We start from the raw sequence: 12,716 nt of genomic DNA on the forward strand, positions 1-12,716 counted from the left end.
AATCAAATGAATATTCATATTTGACCTGATTGTTTATAGGTCATATTGCATGATCAAAACCGAAAGTTTCTGTGATGAATGCCCTTGTACTGTTCACCATGTAAGAATTTATTCACTATGTAAGAATTCGTTCACCATGTAAGAACTTGTTTGTTATGCTTCAGAAGATTGGAGGCTGACGAGAATTAGGCTTGAGATGGATTAATGATTGTACATTGAGCGTTGACCCCCCTATACTGAATTTTATTGTTGTTAACAACCATTTAATCAATAAATATGAGAGATGCCCTCTCAAAAAAAAAAAAATCCCCACAAAAAAAAAAAAAAAGACACAGGGCTTTATAAATAAATAAAACAGGTTTAATTTTTTTATATTCATACAGTGGAGTATTTATTCAGTCATAAAAAGGGAATGAAGTATTGATACCTGTTACAACCTGGGTGAAAAAACAGGTTAATTTTATTGGACATAAATTACACCTCAATAAAGCCGATCAAAAATTTTAAAATACTGCTACTTTTCTACCTCCAACTAAGAAGAAAACAAGTACTGGAGCAGCTGCCTTGGACCTAGAGATAGAGGCCATTAATTGAAGAGGTGAAGCCATCCTGTCATCCCTGGACCATGTACCTCTGGGTTATTACCCGAGACGGAAATGTATTTTGTTTACACCTTTGAGAATGTCAGTCTCTTTATCATGGCAGCTTGGTCTGCACACTAATTAAACGCCAGCTTCAGATTTAGCTTAACTATTTTCAGAGGCCCAGACAATGCCCCCAGAACCTGAGCTCTGTCTCCAGTCTGACTCTGGCCCTCCTTATGTGCTGGTTCCTTTCTTGGGCTCCATCTGTAGGCAACCTGCTCATGTTTGCCCCAAATTGCCATTCTCTCTCAGCGCATGTCCAGCCAGAAATCAAATACCCCTTCCGACAGTTCCAGACAAAGCCGCCTGCATCTCATTGACCCTGCCTGGGCCACAGGCTCATCCTTGTGCCAGTCACTGTGGCCAGGTGATTACAATGCTGTGATTAGCCAGGCCTGCCTCCAATGCTGTACCCAGAGTAAAGAGGAATAAAGCACCACAGAGAAAACCACACGGGGAGGGAGGAGTGAGCCCCCAAGTAAATCTGTGGTACTGTTATGAAGGGTAACCGCTGGCCAGCCAAAGTATCGGATGGCCCCCTTAGGGAGTGGGCAAATGAAGAAATGACTCACTCACTGTCACCTAGCAAGAAAGAGACAGGTATTTGAGACTTGCCTTCTGCAGCAGATCATAAACAAAGGCCACTGTTTAATTTCTCTTGTTGATCACCCTGTAATTCCTGGCACAGAGCAGGCCTACGGCAGCTATTCCCTCAATAGCTCCTGACAACTTTTGTCTTGATTTGGGGGCACAAGTACCATGGCTAAGGAGAGGTTACCAAGGAAAAGATAAGACAGAAGGAAAAGCCCAGGGCTTGAGTGTGGATGATTCTGTGGAGGGAAAACATGGAGACATGAAAAGTTAGCCATGACTTTTCACAAGCTGCTTGCTTCAGTTCCTGCTCCAGCAGTTTCTGGGACCTTGGGACAAGTCACCTAAGGGAAAGTCACAAGGGGTTCCTCTGACTCCCAGATTTGTCACCTATAAACTGTGAATAATACTACCACCCAGGATTGTTATGAGAATAAAGTCTGATGGTGTCTGTGAAAGAACTGTGTAAGATATAATCACAACTTGAAGGACAGTCGCCACCTAGCTGCCCCCATGAGCACAGACCACTTGCCTCTTTCCATCACCTTCAACTCCACCCTCTCTGCCTGGGATCTCTCCAACTCACCCTCAGCTTCAATCTCCAACTGCCCTTCCGATCAATAGGACAGAGAAAATACCCCCATCTGGAAAAGGCAACCTGTTTACCATGCCCAACCTGTTGGTAACATACTAAAATGGGAAAGATTATCCAGGTCAAAGTTTTGACCCCTTCTGAGTGTCCCTGTGCCCCTTTCCCATCTTCTCCTCTCCAACTGGAGGAATTTAGGAAAAATGGGGCATGCTGTTTTAGTATAATGAAAAAGGTGCAGGACAAGAGAGTGAATTTGCAGGGACTGGACCCAGATGTGGTGACCAAATCCACAGGGAATTTATATAGACTCTGTTCCCTTGTTTGCTGGAAGGCACCAGCTGAGATGTGCAGTCTTCATGGATCTGACATACACAGCAGCTTCCCAGGCCACAAGGCTCTGGGGAGGACTACTGAGAACATTCTGGCTAAGTGAAGGGCCTAAATTCAGCAGCACAACCGTGGGGCTAGGATATAAGAAACTTATGGCCCATCTGTCAGGATCTTTCGCTGAACGGCCTTGTCGTTGGGCATCATGGAAATTGTGCCCAGGAGGCTTGGTCGTAAAACACCAGACTCTGCAAACAAGAGCTGAAGATGCAACCTTGAGTCTGTTTAGCCAGGAGTGTGTGCTGAGATGCTAAACATGCACACACTCATTCACACCATCCCACACTCCACACACGCATAAGCTCACACTCAGCATGTATGGTCACATAAACACCCCCACTGTTCACACAGGTAGGTGCTCTCACTCCCAGATGCACATGCCTTTACTCTACCTTCCTATTCACACATAATTCACATTCATCTGCATTCATGACATGCCCAGCACACACTCATGCATGCCCATACACACACTCATATTCTAAAACCATGCACACACTCACAGTTTCACCATAATCCCCAGACTTTACTCATCTCACAATTCACAAGCAATTGTGCAATTCACACATGGCCATACAATCAGATATATTCCAACATGCACAGTCAAGCATGCACTACACACACTTAGATACACACATACACTGGAAGTTCTATGTTGGAAGGCTAAAGGCTCTTCTGTGTATATCCCAGCCTTCAGTTATTTGCTGAATTATGTTTTCATTCAAAATCTTGGTTCAAAATGGGTTCCCACTGAGAATGTAATCTGAGGGTTCCCAGCCATATGCTTGCTACAAAAATTCTGCCCATGTGGCAGATTCTGGCTTGCATGAAATGTAGCCCACACATGTGTATACATTGCAACAAGAGCCAGAATGTAGTTCTCACTGTGGGATAGATGGGAACCTCAGAGAGACCTGGCACCTGGTCACTCTGCTTAGGCATAGCCTCCAGACAGCTCTCCTCAGGCTTACCTCTGTGTTCTCTCCACTCAGAGGTCCAGTGTCACAGCACAGCTGGACTTCCTTCTACTACATGCAAGTTGGACACAGCTGGGACCTCTGGGAACTGAGCCCAGCTTCAGGGAAAGGCCCCAGAGCTGAGGTTCCTCCAGTCAAAGAAGAGATTAGAAAGGAGTACAGGGCTCCTCAGAGGAGGTCAAGGCTTTGACTTGGACAATTTTGCCCCAGCAACAGGCAGAGCTTTGCTGATGCAACAGCCACAAGGAAGTGTTGAAGCTTTGCTAAAAATAGAGAAGGGGCAGACAGGTGAAATGTGCAGAAGCAATCTTAGTAGGATGAAGAGTGAATCCACACTTGTGAGTCAAAGCTCAGAGCCAGACATCAAATCCAGGCTCTGACACATGCTGACTGTATGACCTCGGACAAGTGACTCTACCTCTCTGTGCCTTCATTTCCTCATCTGTAAAAAAAAAAATAAAGGAGGGCCTAACAATAGTGCTCACGTGATATTGCTATTGTGAGGATTAACTGAGTGAACAGTAAAACAGATAACTTGTGTTTGTAGAGGTAAGGCACTTAGAACAGAGCCTGGCACCTAGCAATCACTGGGATTAGTTTCTGATTGCTGCTGTAACAAATGATCATACTTTGTGGCTTAAAACAACAAATTCTTCTCTCACAGTTCTGGACGATTGAAATACGAAATGAGTTTTACAGGGCTACAATCAAGGTGTCAGCAGGGCTGTTCCATCCTGGAGGCTACAGGGGAGAATCTATTCCATTCCTCATCCAGCTTCTAAAAACTGCTTGCATTCCATGCCTCGTGGCCACGCCAGTCTCTGTATTCTGTTGTCACATCACCTTCTCCTATCTTTGATCCTCCTGCCTTCTCCTTATAGGGGCCTTTGTGATTAAATTGAGCCCACCTGGATAGTTTCCCCATGTCAATATTCTTAATCACATCTGCCAAGTCCCATTTTCAATGTAAAGTAACATATTCACAGTTTCTGGGGATTGGGACATGGACATCTTTTGGGGAAGGAGGGGACATTATTTAGTCAACCACAGTGCTCTATAAATGTTAGTGATTATTATACAGTCCTCCCAGCTACCTTTCCCAAAGTCACATAAATGTGTACACAGAGTACCAGTGTAAACGGGGCAGTGAGCCCAGATCTCCTTGACCCCAAAGCCCTTGTCCTTCTCATGAAGGCAATGGGCTTCAAACTTGAACAGCATCAGAATCACCCAGAAGACTTGTTAAAGCACAGGTTGTTGGGCCCACCCTCACAGTTTCTGGTTCTGATTCTGGGGTGGAGCCTGAGAATTTGTTATTTCTAACAAGTTTGCAGGCAATGCTGAAGCTGCTGCTGTGGGCACCGTACTTGGAGGACCACTGCACCACACTGTGCTGCCTGCTGGGAGGAGCGAGTTCCTGTCCTTGCAAAGTGTTCAAGCCACATTCATAGAGGTGGTAGAAGGACGGGCTAAACATTACACTTTACAGTACCTTCCTGTCAAGAGATTCCCACAATCTGGAAACAAGGTGGAAAGGGTGCCCAGGACCTTATTTGGACAGGTGGGCTCTGCTCAGTGTATTAGCTAAATGCTCATTAGGGCTCAGGTCTCTTTACCTTGTTTGGAGGCAACCGGATGCCATAAAAGCACATGGGCTCTGGGGTCTGACAGCCCTGGTTCCAGATCCCTCACCCACCACAAAATTACTCAGCCTTCCAGAACCTGAGTTTGCTCCTTTGTAGGATGGAGAGGCCAATGCCTACCTCCCAGGGCTGCTTTGTGGATTAGAAAAACAGTGCTCTCACGTGACTTGCACAGTATCCGGTACATGGTATGAGCTCCAAAAATGTTAGGTCTCTGCTCTTGAAAGAAAGAAATGGTATGTCTGGGCACATCACAGTGAGCAAGACCCACAGGCAGCAGGGCAGGTATGTAGAACAGGAAAAAACACAGGATGTGGCAAGGCTGACAGAAGGGATGCAGACAGTAAAAGTCCAAGAACTAGGACGCAGAGTGCACTAGCCTGGGAGGGCAGGGTGGTCAAAAGCAGAGGAGATGGAGTTTGTATGGGAGGAATCCCACCTGCCATCACCGGCACCTTCAAATCCTTTCCAGTGGGCACAGTCGAGGGGCCAGATCTAACTAACCAAAGGCTTCCCCCGTGGGTTTCTCCTCCTTCCTCTCCTGAAAAAGCCTCACTGGTTTCACCTTCAGCCTTGGGATAGGAGGAAAGGTATGGGAGTCTTATTATCAAGGGCCTACTGTGTGCCGGGCTCTGTACTAGATGCTGTATATGTGTTACCATTACCTCACATAAACCTCCCCCCAAACTGCAAAGCAGGCACTTGTATGGATGGGGAAACAAAGCCTCGGAGAGCCTCCTCTCCCTACCCTTCCTGTTCCAGGTATGCCTGCTCATCCCAGCGGTTACTGCAGCCTTCCAGCTGCAGGACCCCTGGGACGAGGCCCCTCAGCTTCCTTCCTTTGCACCAGGCTCTCCTGTGCTGTAGTTCTTATTGGGATTGGCTGCGGGGAAGCTGGGTGTGTGTTTGGTTGGGGAGTGGGGAGGTAGGTATTGTAATTGAGTCTATAGCCATTCATCAACCACCTTCAGAAGCTGTCTCCCCTTTTTGCTGTTCATTATGATGATTCCTTTCCAGGCTGCATTGCCTCCAACTCCAGAGGGCCACATCAGCTGCCACTGACTTTTATTCCTGCAAATAAAAATGTAAGCTCCACAACGAGGAAACCGCGGGCTAAAGAGACAAAGCCCATAAACTGGAATGTTTAATGTGGAAAGACGATGCCAGAAATTCTCTGGGTGCTGTCTTCCCCACCCCCTCCGCACCCGTTGCACTGTGCAGGCTCTTCTCCAGAAAGAGTCCCTCTGAGCTGAGAAGGGGCCCCAAGCAGGTAACTGGGAAGGGTGACAAATTGGGAAGAATTAGGATGAGCCTTCAGGGGTCTGCAAAGCCCCTCCAACCAACTACACAGACTTAGGTAAACCTCCTTTGGGTACAAAAAAATAAAGTCAAATAAAAACCATTATGCTGTCTGGATATTATGTCTTTGAGTGTTTTCTGTGTGTATGGACATTTCCAATAAATTTCCTATTTATTGGCCTCAGTGGTGAGTCTGATCCCTTCCTAAAGCAGGCTGAGCTCCTCTGGTGCCAGAGGCAGGAGCAGCTGTCGGGCTGGGACTAGGGGCTGAAGGGGCAGAGACCGCCGCCAGGCAGGAGCACTGCCCCTGAACAGCCTCCCTCTGCACCCCCTAGTCCCCATTCTAGCTCCTCCCATTACCCAATTTTATTCTCACTGTAGCATTTATCACCAGGAAAGTATCTTGCTAATACCTGTCTCCTCTGCTAGAGTATGCACTCCAGAAGGACAGAGACTTAGCATGGCTTATGTACTTAGATGTTCCTAGCACATAACAGGCACTATGTAAGTATTGTTATTATATACACCGTGCCCCTAGCACCTAGGATACTGCCTGCCTGTGATGGTTCCTGAATAAATACTACTAAAACAATTGAATAAGTCGAGAAGGAAGGTCCCTGAGGTTTGGACGAGGAGGTGGTTGGGCACAGGGATCTTTCTAGGGTTGCGGGATAAAGCCAGACAACCTAGGGGAAGAGGAGTAGCTCACTGACTCCACCCTTCAACATGAGAGCACCCTAGTCTCTTTCAAAATCTCATTCCTGAGCTAGAGAGACGGTGATGTAGAAACTGGGAGGGCCTATAAGCGTCCGGGAATCAAACCTCCCACCCAGCTTAACACGCTCACATGTGTCCTGAATCATGGCTGCCCAGTCTCTGCTTGCAGTTTTCCAGAATGGGAGTTCTGCCTCCCAGTGGACAGCCCCATCATCTATTCAAGACCCTATTTCCAATGCTGAAGGCTGGGCCAGCTCTGGGGACACAGAGGTGAAATTGACCACCTTGTCATTTCTGGCCCTGCTCTACGAACCAGCCCCTCCCCACTACTGGAACAACTAAATGGACAGCTCTGGAGAAGCAGCCCTCTCAAGCCCTGAAGTATTTCTTCTGTCCAGCTTAAATATTTTTAGTCCCTACATTTTTTTCCCCCCATACGACCCAGTATTGAGTTTCTTGCTACCCTGGTTATGACCCTTGAACACACACAAATCTTTCAATACTCCTCTAAAAATATGAAGCCCAGAAACAAGAGTATTTCCATCAGTGAGGTAATGGTAATAATACCATCAGAACAGGAATATCACCTTCCTTTCTCTGTTCACTTGGCTTATATTAACATAGCTCTGAGCCTGATTGAAATTACCAAAGGTGAGTGTGAGATGAAGAAAAGAAAAGGGCAAAGCCTGTCATTATGGGACGGGCTAACACAGGGCCAGCAAAGGAACTGATAGGAGGTAGCCGGAGAGATGGGTGGACAGCAGGGGAGCACTTACGCAGATACAAGAACGCTGGGAGGACAGCCCAGAGCTGCAGGCACTTAATGTCCACACCGACCATGCAGAGAGGCCAAGAGAATGTGGTGAAACCATGAAGTTGGTCTAATGATCCAGCCCGTCATGGCTCTCAAGGAAGATTTTCTATGACATGGAAGGATCAGAAGTTGGTCTTCAAGGTGCAGAGGAGGAATTGAAGAGTGGAGAAGCAGAGGCAGGGAGTGTGGACATCACAGCCAAGATCCAAGCACAGGACATGTTGCTGGGAGCTGGGGTGCACCAGGGGCTGAGGCGAGAGTTCAGGCACCATGGTGAGCATCACCCTGGTTTGTATATCCAGGCAGTTCTTTCTTCACATCCCTCCCCAACCTCAACTATTTAGTTTTAGTGGGACCTAGATCCAGAAGAGGCCATGAGTGTATGCTAGGCCAGTCAGACCCCTTCTCTGGGTTTTCTCAAATTAGAACCAAGGGAAGAGAGTGAGTATTTATGGTTCTTGTGATAAAACCTGGAATGTGTGAGTCCAAGAGTAGCCAATGGCTGTGGTCCCCAGGCTGGTGGAGAAAGCCCATGCAGGAGAATTCAGCTGACATTCAGAGAAACAGAAGTCCTATCCCGGCAGCAGTTATAGAATATGTGATGCTCAGCTCTGCCCCTGCCTGGCCTGAGATTTGGTAACTTGAGTCAATAGAGCCCCTTGGAGCCTAAACTAAATCAAACTGGGTTTCTGTCACTCAACCAAAAGAACTCTAGTATCAGAACTGTAGGTTAAAGGCAGGCTTCACAGGGAGTCTGGTACCCAAGATGGTTGATGCTCCAACCAGGGCAGCCGTCAGCAACCTCTTGTCCCTCTTGAATCTGATGCCTCTATGTGCTGACCAGAGCTGGTCGCACCCAGCATCATCCACTGCTGTGACCACAGAGAAGGTTATTTATTTGCTTCATAAGCAGGAGGGCCTGAGGCACATCATGGCAGGGCTTGAGCTTGCCTTCCTTTCCGATTTCACATTATATTTCATCCTGGCAAGACTGATTCTTCTTGGCTAGGAAATTGATTTTAAATCACCCTCCTTGCTGCTGACAGCCCTATGCAACCCTCCCTTTCTGGGGCCTTGGCCCTCTCTCTCTCTCTCTCTGCAAAGTCTTCCTCCCACCTTCCAGCATCCCCTACACACACACACACACACACACACACACACACACACACACACACACACACACACACAGAGCTCTTCTCCATACTGGGGATTTTATCTCCCCCAATTCCATTTATTGATGCACTTTTATAACCAACTCCATGTGTGGCACTGAAACCAGTCTGGAGTGATGGGGCCTTGGGAGAGGAAGCTAGCTGGAGGAGATGCAGTTAATTATTGGCACCTGCCTGGAGGGAACAAGCTAGCACCAGACAAGAAGAGGTTGACCAGTTGTTCCAGGAGGAACTTGAGGGGATGGAGACTCAGAAGCTGAGGCCCGTGACGTCTGTAGCGTCAGCTACAACACCAGACATGTGGTGGGGAGGAGAAAACATGGAGAGGTGGGTAGGGAAGGATAGCAGTGTGGCTGATGGAGCTGCGGGGCCCGTCCTTCCTCCTTCCACGTTTATGTTGCCTCTGTGGCTGCAGGGGAAATGCCTTGGAATTGGTGCACAGGCTTCAGGATCTGCAAGGTTTTGTCCCTACCCCAGCTCTGCCACTTCCTAGCTGTATGGGCTTATCCGACGGGGGTCTGCCAGCCTTTTCTTAAAGAACCAGATGGTAAATATTTTACGCTTTGCAAGTCATAAGGTCCTGCCATTGTAGAACCAGAGCAGCCATAAATAATATGTAAATGAATGGGCGTGGCTGTGTCCCAATAAAAATTTATTTTTATTGGCATGGCTCTTTACAAAAACAGGTAGCCTGCCCTTAGGGCATAATGGGCCCCTCCTCACCTTGGTCTCCTCATTCCTGCACAACTCTCAAAATTCTGATTACAGCCTCAGGAGCTCAGCCCAGTTGCTCAAAGGAAATTGCAAAATTGCCAGAAAGCAATTCACTATTCACTTACCTCACGTAGTACATAGCCTGGTGGTCAAGGACTCGGCTAGGTTCAAGCCTGTCTTTGTCACCTACAAGCTCTGTAACCTTGGAAGTTACTTGACTGCTCTAGCTTCAGTCTCATATGTGAAAATGAAGGTGCTGAACAGAGGATAGGTATGAGGATTTGATTAGTCATTTTACATGCTAGAGTAGTGTTTAGCAGGTAGTCTGAGCCTTGTTATTAAGGAGTCTGATAAGATTGTGAGATGTAATAGAAGGAGGCTTCCATGCAATGACAGAGGATGACCTACTAATTTAGCCTTAGGAGGGCTTCCCAGAGGAGGCAACACTGGAGCTGAGGCATTGACAATGACTAGGAGCCACCCAGGGAAAGAAGATGGAAGCATGTTTGAGCATCTTATTGAAGGCAAGAGAAAGCAAATGTTATTTAAGGACTCACAAGGGGGCCTGGCATTCCCAGGGCTTGATGCAGAGCAACCAGTGAGAGACCAGGCTGGAGAGATAAGCAGAGGCCAGATCAGGCAAGACTGCGTGTACCACACAGTAGAACACGGATTTTATTTTCATGACAATAGAAAGTTTTAACTGGAGGAGAGGCATACCTAGATGTGTGCTTACTCTGGTTGTTGTCTAGAAGACAGTTTAGAGGGGATAAGAGTGGAGGCAGTGGGACCACCAGGAAGCCTTTGCATCGACTAGGGCAATGCCGTCAGCTAGTAGCTGCTCTAAAGCAGGGGCCCTGGGAGGGAAGAAGAGGCATGAGCAGGAGGTGTTAAAGAGAAAGAAGGGTCAAGACACAGAATCCTACTGGACACAGGAAATGCGAAAGAGGGGAGAGTCAAGAGTGACTCCCAGGTTTTGGTGTCAGTGAAGTAATGACCAGCAGGATCAGTTAACATCACCATGTCCCTTCACATTTCTAAGACAGCAGAACTTTACCACAGACTGGTCTGGGGCCATGACTCAAAAACCATCATGCAGACATCTCTTTGAGAGTCCAATTTCAATTCTTTTGGACACATACCCAGAAGTGAAATTGTTGGATCATATGGTAGTTCTATTTTTTAGTTTTTTTAGGAACTTCCATACTGTTTTCCATAGCAACTGCACCATTTTGCATTCCCACCAACAGTGCACAAGGGTTCCAATTTCTCTAGAACCTCACCAACACTTGTTATATTTTGATTTTTTTTAATAATTGCCACCCTTAGGTGATAATCTCACTGTGGTTTTGATTTACATTTCTCTGCTGATGTAGTGACATTTAGCACCTCTTCATATGCATGACAGTTATTTGCATGTCTTCTTTGCATCCCCATATTCATTGCAGCATTATACACAACAGCCAATATATGGAAACAACCCAAATGTCCATCAGCAGACAAGAGGATAAAGAAAGTGTAGTACATACATACAATGGAATATTACCTAGCCTTAATAAAGAAGGGAATCCTCATCTGTGACAACATGGGGAACCTGGAAGACACTGTGCTAAGTGGAATAAACCAATAACAGAAGGATAAATATTGCATGACTTCACTGGTGTGAGGAATCTAAAACAGTTCACCTTACAGAAGCAGAATATAGATTGGTGGTTGTCAGAGGAAGGGGACATGCAAGAAGTTGTTCAATGGGTATAAAATTTCAGTTGTACCAGATGAATAGGTTTTAGAGAACTGCTGTATATCCTAATGCTTATGGTTAACAATATGGTGTTGTACACTTAAAAAATTGTTAAGAAATTAAATATGGCTTCTCTCTCACTTACCAACTTTACATTTCCCTGTATGGCCCCGGAAGCTGACTGGTTAGCCAGAGATGGGTAAGATTCCTCAAGGGAGGAACAACCTAAGACAGGCACAGTCACAGGGGGGCCATCAGGTGAGAAACTGGGGATCAACAGTGGTGAAGCTTAGAACCTCACCCCCCCTGTTTTGAGAGAAATCTTCTGCATCCGTGGATGTTTTAATGCCCTTGTCTAGCTCGGATTAACACATAGTCTACAGGCACACACCTGATCATCTACAATTGCTCTCTTACAACACTAAACTATGTTTTCTACCTTTATCTTGCATCTACCTACCACTTTAGCATTTTATTAAAAATAAAAATAATAATAATAAAGGGAGAAATGTGGGATCCACATATAAATCAAGTATAAAAATCAAACGAATATTCATATCTGACCTGATTGTTTATAGTTCATAATGCATGATCAAAACCGAAAGTTTCTGTGATGACTGCCCTTGCACTGTTCACCATGTAACTTACTCACTGTGTAAGAATTTGTTCACCATGTAAGAACTTGTTCGTTATGCTTCAGAAGATTGGAGACTGACAAGAATTAGGCTTGAGATGGATTAATGATTGTGCATTGAGCATTGACCCCCCTATACAGAATTTTATTGTTGTTAACAACCATTTAATCAATAAATATGAGAGATGCCCTCCCAAAAAAAAATTGTTAAGAAATTAGATCTCATGTTAAGTGTTCTTACCACACACATACACAAAAAAAATCAGAGCAGGGAAACTTTTAGAGGTGATGGATGTGTTTATTACGTTGGCTGTGGTCATGGTATCACAGGTGTATGCATATGTCCAAACTTATCAAATTATGTACTTTAAATATGTATATAGAGGTTTTCTATATCAATTATACCTCATAAAGCTATAAAAAATTATCATGAAACCCAAACCTATGACCTGTCAAAAGTCATTTCATCCATCCCTCTTCCTCTGGACATGTCTGCCTTCTATCCATCGGGTCAGCCATGGGGGCAGTGAAGGACAAAGGCTCCATGTGTACACTGGTCAGCTGGGCTCTCAGAAGGAAACTGCCCCAACGTGGAGGGTTAAGTCACCAGGCCCTGGAGAGTCAAAGCTTTTAGCTGTTAAGTAGACTGGACCCCTGATTCCTTTTTTCTTTTTAAAATTAGCCATCAGGGTCAGTTTCCTTGCTTCAGGTGGAGGGAGGATCTGGCAGAAAGCCACCCCAACCACATCGCAGTTAACGCTCCAAGCCCCAGCCACGACAGATGCAATTTATCT

This window comes from Manis javanica, chromosome 4 (assembly GCF_040802235.1).
Source record: "Manis javanica isolate MJ-LG chromosome 4, MJ_LKY, whole genome shotgun sequence".
In the NCBI taxonomy this organism is placed as follows: domain Eukaryota; kingdom Metazoa; phylum Chordata; class Mammalia; order Pholidota; family Manidae; genus Manis; species Manis javanica.